The 16,984-nt window shown below is 38.2% G+C and overlaps 1 protein-coding gene across 2 annotated transcripts in view; it reads right to left on the bottom strand.

Annotated features, from left to right (window-relative positions):
- ST6GALNAC3 (ST6 N-acetylgalactosaminide alpha-2,6-sialyltransferase 3) overlaps window positions 1-16,984 on the bottom strand; it is a 578,393-nt gene that overhangs the window by 373,302 nt on the left and 188,107 nt on the right. The window lies entirely within an intron of this gene.

Consider the following 16,984-nt stretch of genomic DNA (forward strand, 5'->3'; position numbering starts at 1 on the left):
TTCTGAGTCTCATTTTCAGTCTTTTAAAAAACTTTTGATAAAAGTGCATGTTTGTAATAAAGAGCTGAGAGGAAATATGGTTGCATTTGTTGGGTATGAAGCTTCTTACAGCCTATCAAAGTGAGAGAACTGGGGAGAGAAAGACATGGAGGGAAAAGGAAACAGCAACATGAACAAGCAAATGCAATGTTTTTGCTCTAAAGTGAAATGCTACAGTTGAATTTTGTAGTCTTGATTTAAAATGATTAGCAATGCTGGGCTACTATTCTATAACATGCTTAGGGCATGACCCTGTACCAATATCACCACCCCATGTAACAATCATGACCTGCCTACAGATGACCTGGATAACTGATACAATCACAGTTGGTCTCAAAAAATTTAACTGTGCCATAAAAAGAGGCATGATTCATTGGAAGCTGCCATGTCCAACTTTAGGTGTGCTTACCTTGCCAAAATGACTTTTTTTCTCTTCGAAGTAGGTACTACTGTCAAATATCACCTATGTAAGTACTCCTGGAGCAAAATGACCTTGAGTTTTATTGTGATGTGGTAAATGGTCTCTCGATGTTCCTGAAAGAGTTAACTTGCTTCATATAATCAGGAATAGGTAACTTACTTTTTTGTAACCCATTGGAATAAAGGCCTTAAAAGTACAACTGTCTTATCAAGAAAAATCTCTAGCTAATATAATCTAGTTAAAAAAAAAAAAAAGAGCACTAGAGTTACAGTCAAGTGTCTTGAAGTATGGCTTTATCACTAATCAGTTTGGTGTTGTTAGGGTCAAAAAAGACTTCTCCATCTAGTGTTAATCACCTGTCACACTATCCACTACTACTATTTCAGAGGGATTTAATGGCTCTATTAATTCGATAAGTATGAAAGAGCTTTGAAAATATAAGGTGTTATGTGATAACTAAGGATTGTGTCTGAACAAAACCAGTGTTAGGTTTGCATTCTAGGAATTCCCAGCACTCTTCTCTCCTCCTACTAAGCTACTCCACTGGAAGCAATTCCATACACCACCTTGAAGGATAGATTTAGGTAAGCGATTCCTGCAAGGTACACCGAGCACCTCACAGAAAGAGACATTTGAAGTGCAAATTATTATTTTTATAGAAGATATTACAAGAGCAGGGCAGCAGTTACTACAATTACTATTCAGTGAAGAATCTCCTTAAGTGCATATGGCAGACGTGCTTGGTGAACCCAAGTATTTTCATGGGTCTTAAAGGTTTAAACTAATAACACCTACATAGTTACTGAAGATAATTTGATGACTATAATACAGATAGACAGATAGGTTCATTACTACAAATGAATTCAGTGCAATATGAAGAAAAATTGAAGCTACTACTATTATGCTGATGTGGCTGCCTAGAGCTAACCCCAACTCCCTCCTGACACTTTCCCTGCTTGCTCTAAGTAATAGAATTTCAGGCTATTATCTACTTGCTGAGAAGTTTCCTCATCTGTAAAATGCGGGGAATAGAGGTAATCTCCATGGCTCCTTCCAGCTGTATGAGTAGACAATTGTTTCGGTATATTGTACAAAATAATAACGGTGAATGTCTTATCCAGCCAACAAGGAACTTTGGATAACCTCTCTTATCTCCCTATTTCAACTTCCCTGATTGCAGCAGTTACATTTAATATGATTTGTCCATCCAGTGCCTTTTAGTTGCTGTTCTAGTTCAAACCTCTTCCTACCTTGACCAAATACCATTCACATTCAGAAACAAAAGCTCATCAACAGATAAAAGGCTTAAAAAAAAGCACTTCTAAGCCCCACAAGGGGTGACCCTGATTTTGGTTTAATAAGTGATTCTAACAAATCCACAGAAAGAACATGGCGACTGCCAGTTCTTTATAGTGAACTGGCATATAGTGTTCAGAGGAGCAAAATGTGTTTACCCAGAAGTCTCCAAAAGAATGAGACAGTGGAGCTGAGAAACCAAATCAATTCCATTGACAAAAAGGTATCTGCTATTGTAGGATATAAATATTTTGTCACTTTCCCAGGTCTTCAATATTGCACATCTCAATGATCTCCCTTCTTTGTTGAGTCCACACTTAACTGAGCTACCTTCTGATTAACAGTTCAGTTTCCCAATAACCCCAACACAAGAATTGGGGTGGGGGAAAGACGAGGTGACAAAAAGGCCTCAGAAAGCTCTTGATATGGAGGTTTTGGACTTGATACCTATATAAAAAGAATATTACATAAGGTAGTTATGATTTATAGATCAATCATAAAAATATGAGCATATAATATTTATTAGGTATTGGCAGTGTCCCAAGCACTATAAGTGCTTTGCATGCATTGGCCCATTTAACCATCATAGTATCTTATGAGGACCATCCCATGCTAAGATGAGGAAACTGAAGCTGACAGAGATTAAATCATTCGCCCAAGGTTACACAGTTAAACAGTAGCAGAGGACTTGAACTATAATCTCTATATTGTTCTTTCAATTTAATTTTCATGAGGTAGAGACTGAACTGAGTCGCCAGAAAATATTCATTCCCTATAGTCGTAAGATTAAAGATCAAATCTGGAGCATGGTGGCTCAGCTAAGAAGCTGTTCCTGAGAGCCCTTACCTGAGGTACTCTTAGACAAAATCCTCATAGATACAGCCTTTAGGTCACCACACAACTCTGGGCCCAGTGAACCTCAGATGAAAGGAAGTGCTTCTTCATTCAGGATATAGTAAACATGAATCCAAGAGGTTGGGAAATACCACCTGTGAATGCTCCCCAAAGTTTTGAACGTGGAAGTAAGAAATGTGTGGGTGCATGTTTCCAATCTCCAGGGACAGATCCATCCTGAAGGACGATGAACCATGCTCCCCACTCCCCACAAGCCACTGGATGAAGGTCTAATTACTACCCGCTTGTTTGTCAATTTGTCTCTAATTCCACTGCCCTCTTTCTCCTCCACATTTCCTTACTTCAGTGTCTAATGACTACAATAGCTTCTTAGCTGCTTTGCTCCATTCCAGCCTTCACTACATCTACCTCATTCTACAGACAGCCAGACCAGTCTCTTGAATATTATTTTCATCATAGCACTTACTTAGATGAGCCAAACATCAACATCATAGAAAGACGTTCAAATTGACAAAGCAACACTCACCTCTTTTAGCCTTCTGTACATTCCTCTTTTACTCCCTTAAGTATTACAGCAAATGTTCCCGTTTCTGTATGCAAACAACTTTCCATATGAACAGAGCCCAGTAAATACATAGTCACCACAGCCTGCCATGGAATTAGCACAGTGGCACTGGTGCCACGCAGAGCTGGGTTGGAGTCCTGGTTCCACTAACCTGGGAAAATTTGGTAAATCTCTTTAAGCCTCCATTTCCCCAAATAGAATATGGAGATAATGAGGGTATATTTCTCTCAGGATTACTGTGGTGATTAAGGGATCATTGGTAAAACGTGCTGAGCACATTTTTCTGGGACACAGTAGGTGCTCAATAAATGGTACCTATTATCACATCATCATTATTAAAGCAATATGACTTAATGGTTTAGAGCTCAGAAACTAGATTCAAAAATACATGGTTTTGGCAAATGAAAGGGTGAGGCAAGGTCTCTGTAAGTTTCATCTCAGTCTTCTTTCCATGTGAAAAACGTTTCCTTGGTAAAACTATTTAAACCACTGGAGGTTCTCCATCCCAGACACTCTCAGAATGTGGTTTAGTGACTGTTAGAATAAAAACATAGAAAGGAAAAGAAAACAACTGCTCAGAACAGTAGTAGTTTTCCAAACATTCTTTGGTTAACAAATGTTGATGGAGTCTCTATAATGCATTGAGCCAGAAGAGGGGAGTGAGGGCCCTCAGAGAGCTCCCATCCAAGTTCCAGTGAGAGGATGTTTCCGCTGGGTTCCAGCAATGCAGTCGCTCTGCTGTTTAGCACCTGCTTCATGCCAGGCTCTGCGCTCAGCCCTGCGTGCACATTCTTCTGTTTGCCCTCATGGTTATTCTTTGAGAGCAGCACTGTTTTTCTCATTTTTCATATGAAGAAACTGAGACTTAAAAGAGGCCGGACGGCTTGTGCAGAGGCACGTGGCAGGTAAGTGGTAGGGCCAGGACTTGGACCAGAATGGCTGCTGGATGGCTGTCTCACCTAGGAGCTCAACTCCGGGCTTGTGTCTCCTTGTGTGAGCATCACCAACACTCAAAATGGGTCCCATAGTGGTAGAGATGCAGACAATGGAAGCTTTCAAGTAAACAATGTACTTAACTGGCAACAAACTGGAGGTAACTTGAAAGCCCATCAATAAAGGAATGATTGAGTAGATTATGGCATCTCCAAATCAACAAAAGGCTAACTGAGTATAATGTATCCAAATCATATCATGTAGCCATTAAAAGACAGATACTTAAAGTGGGGAGAGGGGCTAAACTTCATTTAGATAGGAAGAATACATTCAAGTGGCCTACCGTGCATCACGAAGATAATAGTTAATAATAACATTATATACTTAAAAATAGCAAAGCAATTAGATTTTAAGCATATAACATAAAAAATATACTCCTGAGTTAATACATATGTTAATTAGCTTGATTTGGCCATTTCACAATGTGTGTGTGTGTGTATATCAAAACCTCACATTGTACACCATAAATATATACAATTTTTACTTGTCAATTAAACTTTTTTTTATTTTTTAAAAAAGGCACATATTTATTAACTTGGATGGGTGTCCATGGTTCATTGTTCGGTTTAAAAAGAAAACCTTCTTTTAAAAAGAGATTTTTTTAAATGAGCTTAAGAGGAATAAGAGAGATGTGTAGATATATTAAATGTATTCAGAGTCTGTACCTAATTTTTTAGGCCTGTCTTGATTTATCATAAAACTAAAATATCCTTTCAGTAGAAACTGGACCCTATAAACACACATGAGGAAGCATAGCAAAGTGGTTAACAGCACAAGCTTTGAAATCAGAAAGGCCAGGTTCATATCTCATCTCCACGACTTACTTCCTGTGACCTTGGGGAAGTCACCTATCCCTTAACCTCAATTTCCTCAACTACAAACTGGTGATAGTAATACCCTATTGCACAGGGCTGTTGTGATTGATTGAATGAAATAGTGGAAAGTGCTGAGCACAGTACCCTGTACATAGCAAGTGTTCAATAACTGGGGGCTATTACTTTAACTGTTACCTAATTGCCTTAAAGATCAGCCTTTGCTAAAAACAGAAGTCTTTCCACAGATTGACATTCAAAAGGCCACCACTACAAAGAATACACTTAGGCTACCAGGAAGGTCCTAGTGAAAGTGTAGGCTAATGAATAAATGGCATTTGATTTTCTATTCCAGCATCTTTCCACTTCAGCATTTTCTACCTCAGCAGCCACATAGTGCTCTCTGCCTGCCTGGCTTCCCTCCCACATTTTCAAACCAGGACTACTCCAAATGTGAAGCGTGGTCCCCAAGGCTTCCTGCTTGCCATAGTCACAGATCACCCACAGGTCTTTGGGTTCGAAGGCCCTGAAGCAGGTAAGGAAATTAGCTCAATGAACACCAGCCAGTTATTCCATGCTGCCGTCAGAAAAAAAAAAAAAAAAATAGAAGAAAGCAAAACTAAAGCAAGAGAGATGGAAAAGAAAACAGAGGGACCAGTCTCCATTCATCCTGCAGAGTGTCATCCCAGGTTCTAGAACAACAGTGTAAATGAAGGGGGTCATTTAAATTTTGGAAAGGGGTTTCTAAATTTTTGGACAACACCAGCTGCTTTGTAAACCAAAGAAAATAAATACAAGCTCATCAACAGTGAAAATGCTACTGCTCCAAATTAATTAAGTTCAACTTCAGAGTATGTGTACTCAGCACTACATTTATATACTAATAGAGAGAAGGGTTATTTTCAAGAAAGGTCACAACACCCATTTCACTTACAATCTTCCCCACTGCAATCTATAGAATGTTGGTTGCTTTTAAGCTATTTAAAAGGAGCCACTGGTATTAACTGATGGGCATATTCAACAGAGGGAAGGGCTTAAATTTTATTAGAGAATGATGATGGAGGTGGTGATGATGATAATAGCCAACATTTATTGAACACTGACTGGGTACCAGGCATTATGCTAAGTGTTTTACCCAACATTGCATGTGATAGATATTGTCACATGAAATGAGGACACAGAAAGATCAAGTAATCATTCCCACTCAGTGATGGAACCAGGATTTAGATGGAACATGGGATCTCCTCTGAACCTGTGTTCTTACCACTATATTGACACCCATTTATCTCTGAAGTCTCTACTTTATCTGCTGTTTGATTTCTTCTGTCATTAGAAATTTCCATTTCTGCAGCTCCTTTTGATTTTTTGTAAGCATATGGTAACCTAGAGAATTGCATTCTAATGCTTTCACCTGCGTATTTAATTTTTTCATCTCCTAAAAGAAACCATGACCATTTCAGCTATCATGATTCTGTATTCTTTCAGAACATGCATTCATCTTTTATTTTCCTGAGCGAGGTTTTGTTTATAGCATATAAGATAGGGAAACAGAATTGAGAAGGCAGGGAGAATATAAATCTTCTCACAGAGGCAAGATGCTCCCGCCACATTTGAAAGCATTTAAGAGTTTGATGCCCTCACCTGACTAGAAAATTTTGGACAACGTAAATATTGAGAGTCACAAGTAAATTCAAAAAGACTTGCTGAATTTTTTAGGTCTGCCATGTAACCTGGTGATCTCTATTTCTTCAATTACATGATGCATTCTGTATGTAGTACGTGGAATCTGAACCCTTCATTTGGGCTCACTGTGCTTTCTTATTGCCAGATCCTTCTTTCCAGCTAGACTGCAAACCCCTTGAGGGCTGAAGTCACATCTTACAATGCCGGGGTACCCAGCCTTTCCACAGGCCCTTATATATAGTAGGAACTCAAAAGAAGTTTAATCAAGTCAGAGATCATTTATTTTTTGAGCAAAGTCCAAACCTCTGAAAGTTGACATTCTAGAATGCATTGCCTCCTCCAATATTGCTTCATCCCAGGGGAGCCTTCAAGTAGCAATAAAATTGATTTCTTTGCCAGCAAAACCTGAAACCCTGATGGCTCTGGAATTATCATCTGGATATAAACCCATCCATGCCAAAGGTGCCCATTTCTTTAAAGAGCTAAGGAAGCAAAGATCTGAAGAAGCAGTATTTGATGAAGATATTTGGCCTTTCAGTTTAAAGATTATGCAATTTTGTAAGAGGTGGACTGTACGTTAGAAACTGAATTATGTCATATCTAGAGAGTGCTTAATAAATATTTATGGAATGAACGTCTTCTTCAAAAAAATTAAACTTAACACCTCATCTTATTTTACAATTGAATTTCACCATAAAAGCTGGAGGTGGGTTTATGAGGAAAAACACTTTAGATTACATGTGAATCATTTTAACCAAGGACTAATTCCACGTTGGGAACATACCTGTTAGAGTATTGAAACCTGAAGAAGAGAAAACCTTGCAATATGCTTATTGCCTTTATGTGAGACACAAAAGCTTAAATGTCACAGCAGTTTTCAGGGGCACATGAGACAAAGGGGCCTGGGACACCAGTGTCTGAGTCAGAGGGAAACCAAGTGGGCAGGACTGGCAGCCAGACTGGCTCCACATTTTTTCATCTGCTTTATAGAGTGAGATTCTACATGAGATTCCATTTGACAAACGAAAAAGCAACTAAGGGTGTAAAGATACCGGACAAAAATAAAATAACATCATTAGCCCTCTATCCTATTCTTTTTTCCAGTATCATTCAGCAGAATAACTTGTCAGTCTTTCTCAGCTTATACCAACTGTGAATCTTGGCCCATTTTAGAAGCTACGGGCTTTCATTAGTGAAGAGTGGGTACAGACCAAACGGATGGCAGCAGAGCAGAAGAACCCAAAGTGGGGCGATGAAAGAGTAAATGGGGAAGAGATTTACTGGGATACACACAGTAATAAGAGAAGCTACTATTACTGAACAGCACAACTAAAGACGCTTGAAAATTCTTTGAAATAAATCAGGCCTGCCCAAACTCAGTGCTTTTCAAACCCGACCGTGATTCAGAATTGGCCATGGTGCTTGTTAAAAATGTAGATGCCTGGATTCCACCCCAAATGTACTAAATCAGAATCTTACAGGGGGCTACCCAGTGACTGTACATTTAATGAGTCACCTTAAATCCCCAAATTATTCTGATGCACATGCAGGCTTTAGAACCACTATCATAAGTCCCATCAGTGTCATGGTGTGAATTCTCAGCAATGTAATTCCTATAAAATGAATTTCTTTAAATTAAGAAATACCAAGACATTTTGATTGGTGATAATAAAACCATATTCATGTTGTATAGGTATTAAAGCATCTTTCAACATCCAAGAAAATGAACTGTCATTCTTAGAAATTTGGGGATGAAACCATGTGCTCTGAAGCCTTCTTTATAAACATGACATTATAATGCAGTATCTCCCTGTAATAGTTCCATACTTGTAACAGATAAGAAAATTCCCCGGCTCACTCATAATAGCTAGCTGCTTTCTGACAACTGTCAAATTTTCTCATTGCTGAGATTTGGAGATTCATCAAAACCAATTGCCAGCTATACATCTGGTTTGATAAGTTTCTTTAGAAATATAATCAGTAGCCCTGAATGTGGACTGGGTATCCAAAGTACTGAGAATGCCTCAGATTACTCTAATTTTAACTTTTGTGACTGGAGTATTTTTCTCACTCCTGTGAAATCACTATTCCATGCGTCTCGTTTATAACTCACACAGCACTTGTTTTCTCAAGTCTCCTGAAGACCAAAAAGGAAAAAAAAAAAAAAAGTAATTTTATGTGTTCAGAACTTAATGTACTCCAAACCACTTCCTTGAAGATACCTGCTGTCATCCTGTGAACACATAATAAATACCCCACCCCACCCCTCTGGCAAAATTCAAATATTACTTTTTAAAAACCTCTAATTGAATCACATGAATTCTACAAATTCTCATTTTAAAATTGGCTTGTACTTTATATTCAGTTGATAGAATTTAAACTCATGGAAGCAGTAGGGTGCCACTTACAACGCCACTTCAAAATACACCTACTCTGTTGGAAGCAACTTGTTCAGGAACTCACTTTCATTTCCACTGCTACTCTTTGCCCCCATAATGGGGCCTCTTGCTGCCTCTGAGTTTCAGTGTCTTTTTGTTATGATCAAGAAAAATTCTAAATACCTGGCCTTCTCTTATATAAGCAATGTTGAAAAGTGAACATATCTGCAATCTAATTACAAACGACTGTTCCAAGGAACTAGAATTGGAGAGAGAGAAGGAAGACCATTACTTTTCTTTTCTTCTTAAATTATTAAGATAATTTAAAACTTGTTATAACATGTCAAACAGTGCAGATGTACATGAAGTAGAGATATATTTTTAAACTAGTTTAAAGTATTTTAATTTTTCTTTTAAAAATATCACATACTTTCAGGCCGGGCACGGTGGCTCACGCTTGTAATCCCAGCACTTTGGGAGACCGAGGCGGGCGGATCACGAGGTCAGGAGATCGAGACCACGGTGAAACCCCGTCTCTACTAAAAATACAAAAAAATTAGCCGGGCGTGGTGGCGGGCGCCTGTAGTCCCAGCTACTCGGAGAGGCTGAGGCAGGAGAATGGCGTGAACCCGGGAGGCGGAGCTTGCAGTGAGCCGAGATCGCGCCACTGCACTCCAGCCTGGGTGACAGAGCGAGACTCCGTCTCAAAAAAAAAAAAAAAAAATCACATACTTTCAATTTTGCCAAGTTAGACTTGGGGCTCTTTTGTAGCTTTTCCTAATTGTGTGTGTGTGTGGGTGTGTGTGTGTGTATGTTACCACTGACAGTCTTTTGAAAAAATTCTTTAATTATATGGTTGCCTTGTATTATTATACTGTGTTTTTCCTTTTCCCCCATAGAAGCTCTCGCAGTAATAAATGTATTTGATCTTTATTTTATTTTCTTATACCCCTACTTTTCCTGCCTTTTATATTGCCCTTTTCTTTCATCCTTTTTTCTACTCTTCTAGTTTACAATTATTGTTCTGTTATAGATATCCTTTCCTCCCACGCAAGAGAGAAAGATTAAGTCCTTAGCATAAGCACCCACAGTTTCATAATAGGAACAAGTCTTTAAATGAGGGGTTGCAAGCTCAAATTCATTCAGAAACTGTGTAGGCAACAAAGTAGTGAAACAAGTAGGGCATAGGACACTAAGGAGCAGTGGGGACTGTAGCAAAGTGCATGTGAAAGCCACTTAACTGCATGTCAATTTAACTTTGTACCAACTGAACAAAATATATACAAGGGCTGAATTCAGCCATGCAGGGCCATCTGCAACCTCAGCAAGGCTTTATTCTCAATCTCATTTTCTCTCTCTCCAGACAGAGAGAATTCAATTGACTTTCTTATTTACACCAGTGGATAAGTGCTACGGCATATATAGTAACACAAAAAAGCAGATAATTTAACATCTGCCTGCAAATGACCTCAGAGTGCATTGCTTTTTCTACAAAATGTATCATTTAACTATAATTTGTTCATGCTAACCATGTATTGAAAATACTTTGTATTCCTCCCAAGCACAAACAACTCAGTGAGTATAAGGGGCCAGGGAAAGGGAGGGTGATGGATTTATGAAGGAAATGAAATCGACACAGGGGTATAGGAAACATTTGTTGAATAAAATTTATGGGATGCCAATGTTTTGGACTAGGCTCCTGGCTCTAACAGACCAGACCAAACCAGAATGGTGTCACTTGTGCTAGGTGCCACATAATCAAACTGAACTTAGAAATGGGCCAGTTTTAAAAAAAAAAAAAAGAGAGAGAGAGAGAGATATGCAGACACCATGCAGAAGGCTGGCTGAACCAGGATGATAAGGAAGCCTCCTGTGCTTTAGCCTATACAAGGAAAGTAACCTGAGGTAATATGATGTTAACCAATCATTTTTTGCACTTGCTGTTTCATTGTTCCTGCTCAAGTTGCCTTATGAAAACCACTCTTCCGCCACACCCTGAAGAGCCCCTTGTTGCTTCACAGATGGGATGTGAACTGATTCATGAATCACTAATAAAAGCCAATTAGATCTTTAAGCTCAGTTTGTTGAATTTTTGTTTTCTGACACATTATAGGGGAAAAAAAAAAACAGCTTAATGTATAATCCGAGACAGGTTAAGGCAGGAAATTCACAGGCAGATAGTGGCATTAACTAGATTGACAATGCCTATAGGGCAGTCTTGAATTTAGCATTTGCAGGAGTTTGAACCTGGTAAACTAAAAGCCAACTATCGTCTCTCTCTCACCATTTTCCCATTGTTCAGAGGAAGTGATTTTTCATAAAAACAGCTTTTGAAATTTCAACCAATGTAAATTCTGCCCACTGCTTACCAAAAATGGAAACACAAGAGGAGAGTAATTGTCATTTTCTCCTGTCACAAAAGAGACTTCAAACAAACTGAATAGAGGAGAGAAATCAAAACCACGGCATGAGACAGTTTTTCCATCCTGATGAAGGGTGAGTCACTAATTCCACAGCAGCTTCCTTAATTGCAGCTATGCGCACCAGTATCCAGCTTAACACTCGTTTCCTTCTTAGAGCATTAGAGCACTATTCTTCCCTGATCCACTTGGATCTAGAAATAGTAACTGTCCTAAGAACAGAGGAAAATCGCATGCTAAATGCTGTATATTTAGCATCTCTATAGCATTTTATGGTTTCAAGGTTTCACATAACCATTTTTATAATTCCTTCCATCTGCAAAAGCAAAGAAATAAAGTCATTTTCCAAAGTCATAGAGAAAATTACCAGAATGAAAATCCAAATGCATAGCCCCTTCCAGAACATTACTTCATTCACAGAGGGCTTCTACCTCATTTACCACCGTTTCCCTCTTCACTGCTGATTGGCCATTGAGGAGCTTTGAGAATCCTTTGAATGATCCCAAGATCTGTGGTGCACACATCATCCTTCCACAGAATCTCACTGGAAGATGTGAGGCAATGCAAGAAAATTGATTGTGCCCAACCACCCATGCCATCTGCTAGAATATTGGAAACTAAGAAAGTCAGAATGCTCTGCAAAGAGGGCCACCTGTGCTAAAAGAGTTAAGGTTGCCTAGTTTTCCTGCCTTACAGTATTTTAAGCCAATTTTATAACTATACATCACCATGGTGATCAGGATTAATGTAACTGCATCAATAATTTTCCTTAGAGGGCAGGCTCCAATTGAACTCATCTAAAATAAAATAAATAGTAAAAGAATAATCTACGTGACCGAATATGAGAAACATTCTAGCAGTGTCATGGAATACCCTAAGAAGTCTGACACTTTACAACATTTTGGGATGGGGTGTGTTGACATAATCTCTTTCCATCATGCTCTCATGAAAGCTTTGATTCTGTGTCAGTTCGGGTTCATGCGAAGCTTTAATGGTGAAAGGCTTCACATTATAAATGAGCGCCTCCATCTTCATGCAAACCAAAGACATTTTGATAGTGTACTTTGCCCAGGACTTGAGGGAATTCAGTAACATTCATTTATACTTTCTTATTCAGAAAGGAGGCAGAGCATATTAGTTGTTCCCAATTTACTGAAGGAAGAACGACACAGAAGAATGTATAAGTTGAATATCATTCTAATCATGGGAGTCTAAGGCTTCTGGGATTTTTTAAAGACAAAATTATATTTTCCTCTTTATATATTTCCTTCAGATTTCCATTCTTTTAGTGTATATATGTGTGTATGTCTATATTTTTGTTTCCTATGAAAATACTGGTTGATAATATTCTAGTATAGTGAGTCAAGAGCATTTCTTCTTTTTTTATTTTATTATTATTATACTTTAAGTTTTAGCATTTCTAATACCATGAAGTAAGCAACACAATACAGAAGTGGTAAAATTCTATTTTAAATTCTCACTTCTCTATTCCCCCACTAGTGCATTCTAATCAAAAAGAGAATCTGATCGACTGGTTCATGATAATAGACAGTGATTTAATTTCTGACACATGGCAATAAGGTAGACCTCATCAGCAATCCTTGGTCCATGAGAGATTGCCTTATGATTCTCCACTCGACAAACCTCATTTAAATTGAATGCTATCACAGAGCGGCTTACCAATTAAATCAAGATGTCTTAATATTACAGAAAAGAGATTCTTAAATGTAATAACAGCATTTCTCAGCTGTGTTTACAGTCTTGGACACTGCTGCTTAAATACCCCCAAGGACAAATTCTGAAAAAATGTCGCTGTGTACAATTGCCATTCATTGGCTTTAACAGCACATCTCTCTCAGTACTCATAGCATTCAGGAATGAAAGCTTGGTCCCCAGCCCAAGAAATTTAAAAAAAAGGGGGGGCCATCCTCAAGGGAACTGGTAAAATATAATAGAAATATCATCTGTATTTTCCCAGGCTGGTTAGATAATAGATACACACTCTTTTAAATGTAAACATGAAATCGCTCCCACTTGATAAGCACTTGCCACATGAAAGAACTTGACTAAACACAACATAAGCATTATCCTATTTATTCCCACAAAACCCTCAAGGTTGGGGGGAGGTTGTTTATATCACAGTAGTAGATTCTGAAGTTCAGATAAGTTAGGCAGATGACCATGAATGAGACACATTATAAAAGCCTTGAGTGAAATCTCTTCTGACTTCTAAAGCCGGTGTCCAAGTGACTATTATAATACAGCCACCCATCCAAATGAACATCGTATACAGGGTCAGATGAGCCACTCCAGGGATGGCCTCTGGCCCTCCATCAGCAATTCTGCATCACTAAATTCCTCACAGTTGGTTTTTCTGTTTTTTCCCCATCATACCAACACTCCCCACCATCTATCAACAACAACAACAAAAACTATCACATTTAAAAAGCCCCTTAAACCACACTTTAGACTAATTTGAAACCTGAGCATGTTTGCCTTTAGATGGGTGAGATTTAATCATAGTTTTAATCATAATTAGTTCAGCAAATTCCTTCCTTAGGCCCTTTATGGAGCATATCTTCTGAGTGAGGCGCTAAGCAAGGTGCACAGGCAGGACAGTCCCCGCTTATCTAGGAGCAGACCGGCTTACAGATGGAGGTATGGTGTAGAGGGAGTTTGAGAGAGGAATAAACAAGAGCAAGAGATTGAAAAATGCATCAGAGGAGACAAGAGTAAGGGATTGGAGCAGGAGAAAAATTTGTGCACAAAGAAGTATGATAAGAATCATAACAGAAGTCTACACAAGTTGCCGTGGATCTCAAGGAAGACTTTCCAAGTTCACTTTGGATTGGGGAACTTATAGAATGACTAAGAGTTTACCAAACAGACAAAAGAAAGGGCATTTCAGGGAGAGGGAAGAGAGTGGATGTACAGATGACCATGATGTGATGAGAGAACAGTGAAGGGTTTAGTGCTATCTGAGACAAGGCTAGAAAGAGAGGTTGAGGCAAGAATGAGCAGGTCTACAAAAGCAGCCCAAAGATTTCGACCTTATTCTCCAGGCACTGAAGAATAACTGAAGATGTGTGAAAAAAAAGCTGGCAGGATAAAGTTTGTGGTTTTGAAAAATGATTCCAGCCGAAATGTAGACAAAGGATTAGAGGAGAAGTTGGGTGTGGAAGAAGCCTTAAATTGTATTACTTAGGAAAGAAAAATTTTACACTAAGGAAGGGGAATAGAAAGGAAGTCACATAAATGGACTAAAACTAGTGACATACGGGTGATAATGGGAGAATTTGCTAATTAAAGTAGGTGTTTAGCCATGATCAGATGAGGAGAATACATTGTTGAAGGTGGAAAAGGCGATAAAAAAAGGGTAGGAGAAGTTTGACTTTCGATGTGTGAAAGATGTGCTGCTAGGATTTCTAGGTAAAGACGTGTGACAGGCAGGGGAAATTCAGGATGAAGCCCAGAAGAAAGGTCAAAGCTACAAATGCAGATTTTGAAAATCATCAAGTTTGATACCTAAGAGGTTACTGGTGAGTGTCACTGTTTTTTAAGAGAACAATTTAAGTAGAGTGGTTGACTGAAGTCAGAATATGCTAAGTCAAGGAGTGAATAGAAAATAGATTACATTATTAGCAAATTATTGCTAATTATTTTGTATGTGTATTTTTCTCCTGTTTCCCATGCATAGATGCTTCGCAGGGCAGGTACCACGACAGACTTCACTTGTATGCTTCATAGCCATGTTGAAGGGAAAAATAAATATGTGCTGAATTGAAAAAGTGGGGTTGAGAGAGAGAGAGCCAGTTAGATAAGAAGACCTTTTTTCCAGTCAGCCCTTGGAAGTGTACTTGGAAACTCCTGAGACTGCAGACAACAGCTCTTTCTCTTTCACCTCTGCAAATGAAATTCAGGTTTCCTCCTGGCTGAAGGCCTCTGCTTACTTTCCGTGGATTAACGCTTCCAAGTGAGCAGGAATTGACTTGCCAAATAGTCTAATTCACTTGGCTGGTGTGTCTCACTTAAAAAGCCATTAACAAGTCAGACTAGAGGGGTGAGGAATGTCCAATTAAAGCAATTGCTGCAGTGTCCAAATGCCTAGCAGCTGTGCCCTCCTCACACCACCGGCTAGCTATGAAAATAAGATTTTAACACTTCTTTGCTAGCACAGCCAAAACTTTGTCTGGAAGCCACTGAAGCCTGACAAGGACTGCTTAGAAATTACAAACCATCCTATTTTATGTATATGTGTTTTTAAAGACATGAGAGAAACTTCTAAGGATTAGGCTCTGATTCCTTAGATCTGTCACCCAAAGTACAAGTGACCAAAAAAAAAAAATAGATAAAGTGGGCTTCATCAAAATTAAAATTCATGCTTCAAAAGATACCATCAAGGAAGTGAAAAGACAAACATAAAATGGAAGAAAATGCTTGCAAATCATGTATCTGATAAGGAACTTATATTACAGAATATACAAAGCACTCTTACAACTCAACAATTAAAAAAGACAACTCAAAAATGAACAAAGAATTTGAAGATGCACTCATCCAAAGATTATATACAAATGGCTAATAAACACATGAAAAGATGTTAAACATTATTAATCAACAGAAAAATGCAAATCAAAACCACAAGACACACTTCATAGTCACTGACATCACTAAAATAAAAAAGATGGACAATAGTAAGTGTTGACAAGGATGTTAAGAAATTGTTTCCCTCATACATTTCTGGTAGGATTGTAAAATGATTCAGCCACTTATGAAAACAGTTTGGCAATTAAATACAGACATACCATATGATGCAACACTTTTAAGCCTAAGTATATACCCAAGAGAATTAAAGACACATATCCACACAAAACCTGTACATAAATGTTCATAGCAACATCACTAATGACATCCTAAAAGCGGCTATAGCTGATGAGTAGAAAAAGAAGACATGGTAACTTTATAGAATGGAATATATGTGGCAATAAAAAGAATGAAGTATCTATGAATGAACCTCAAAATATTTTGCTAAGTGAAAGAAGCCAGTCACAAAAGCCCAGTCACCAAATCACAAAATTAAAATAAAAAATCAAAAGTCACAATTATATTATTCCACTTATAGAAAATGTATGTCTGGAGTAGGTAAATTTGTAAAGACAGAAAGTAGATTAGCAGTTTCTGGGAGAAGAAGGCAATGGAAAATGTCTACTAATAGATACTTGGTTTGTGGAAGGTTGAAGAAATAAAGCAATTAAAGAGTGGAGATGTTTGCACAATGCTGTGAGTATACTAAAAACCACTGAACTGTATACTACAAACTGGTGAATGATATAGTAAGTGAATTTTATCTCTATAAAGCTATAATTTAAAAAAGTAACTTATGACTATATACCCTAATCTTTCAGGGTCACCTCCTCAAGTGAAAACATAAATAGTCTTCATTCAGGAAGTAAGAGGGGAACACTAGTCTAAAGAGTATCTTGAAAGCCACGTTAATACAAGGTAAATCAGTACTTTGAGAAGAA

This window comes from Hylobates moloch, unplaced genomic scaffold, assembly GCF_009828535.3.
Source record: "Hylobates moloch isolate HMO894 unplaced genomic scaffold, HMol_V3 SCAFFOLD_5, whole genome shotgun sequence".
Classification (NCBI taxonomy): domain Eukaryota; kingdom Metazoa; phylum Chordata; class Mammalia; order Primates; family Hylobatidae; genus Hylobates; species Hylobates moloch.